Raw genomic sequence first — 1,945 nt, forward strand, 5'->3', positions numbered from 1 at the left:
TATTCAGAGAGCAGAAGGCTAGATCATAAGGGGCCTCAGTACTAGTACTTCTTTGCCCAGTGGAACTTCTTCATATTGAAGAGTTGTAAGAAGATGACATTAATAATCTGACTTTCGTTTTTTATTCTCTGTTGATTTATGGGAAGGAATAAGGGTATGAGGACGGAAGCAGCTAGAAAGCTATTGTAATAATCTAAGTGAAAGATAATAGTCCTTTGGATCATGATGGGTATGGCAAGAAGTCAGATATAATTTAAATTTGAGCTACAAACCTTCGCTGATGGATTGTAATAGGCTTTGAGGGAAAGAGTAAAGATAACTCCAAGGTTTTGGGGTGAACCTCTGAAGGAAAACTATCCATATATATTGCATCTTTCAAAATTAAAACTCTACTCCCAGATTTAATTTTGAAGGTTCCTTGTGGATTAGTAACTTTCATATTTAATTACCATTATTTTAGTTAAATTTCAGAAGGGAGTAGGGATAAATAAGCATGTTCAGTTCTCCTTGCTTAATGAAACTCCAATAATTCATTTCCTACTTACTATCTACCTGAGATGTGTGTGGAATCTATTTGGTTTATTAAATTAATGCAAACAACAGATTAATCATTGAAAATTAATCATGCATTTTCTAAGAGACAAATAATTTTTAAGAGACAAGTCAATATTGGTTTTCTCCAAGTTATTTTAATTATCCCTATCTAAATATCTCTTATGTTGATGTTTAATGTAATTTTCTCAAGTCATCTTTTTAAAGCTTATCTCTGAGTTTTATTTTGCCAGATTTTCTATTTGTAAGGTGCACTGGAAAAAGAGCAGGAGAAGAAGAAAGAAAAAGTCAATAAAAACTAAGATATGAGTTCTAAAAAGGATTAAGGACACACTTTTTACATACACATGTAAGTATACATGTGTATACTTTAGAGTCAGTTCTCATTTAGTACCTGACCTACTATTGATAGGCTACTTTTATAAAAAATAAGACTGTAAGAGAACTGCCTTCAAACTATGTGTCCTACAATGATAGACGACTATGTGTGCCCCACTAGTTCAGGGATGGATTAAGCTATTGAAAAAGCACTCAACACTGGCTAAAGAACAGGACTATATGTGGAATTCTACAGTTAATGCATCATTAAATAATTTGCTACAACTGATTTATAGGTGTAATATACTACCCTGTGTCAAACAGGGCAATATAATAAATTATATAAAAAAGTATTCCAAAATCTTTTGTTATAATCAGTCTTTGGAGGTTAGCTTAGCACTTACCTAAGTACTGAAGGCATCCTATTATCCTCTTGATAATATCCACAGTCTAATGGTTTTTGGCTACTCGCCTACATGTGTTGAATCCTATAGTCACAAGAAAATTATCTGATTTCTAATAAAGGACTAAGAAAAAAGTCCAATCACAATGATGTCAATTGTAACGGTAGACTTTTCCTGGTTAGAGTATTGAAAAAGGGATCTAACTTTTGTTGCAGGAAAAAGCCCTAAAATCTAAGAAAACTGACCTTTAATTATACATTTTTATTGATTCCCTGGCAATTAGCTTTGGGTATCATAACAAGCCATCCAAATCAAGATTTAACTCAAGATTCTATGGCTTAATAATTTGAACTGTACTATGCTGAACAATACTCTGTTCATCAAAGTGGCTCCATTTCTGGATGTGGGATGACTACTGACTGGGGAAAGGGACTGGTGGGTGATGAGAGTGTGTTGCTGAGCCATGTGTCTCTCGTCAGCAAACTAGCCCAGAGTTGCTCACATCAAGATGGTCAAAGGGTTTTCAAGAGCAGCAAACAAGTATAAGCCTCATGCAGCAGTCCTTTTCAAGTCTCTTGCTTATTATCTCTGCTTATTAACATGCAATTATCCAAAGCATAGTCAAGGCTATGGTTTTTTCCTGTGGTCATGTATGGATGTGAGAGTTGGAC

This window comes from Bison bison, unplaced genomic scaffold (assembly GCF_000754665.1).
Source record: "Bison bison bison isolate TAMUID 2011002044 unplaced genomic scaffold, Bison_UMD1.0 scf7180017864279, whole genome shotgun sequence".
NCBI classification, from domain to species: Eukaryota; Metazoa; Chordata; class Mammalia; order Artiodactyla; family Bovidae; genus Bison; species Bison bison.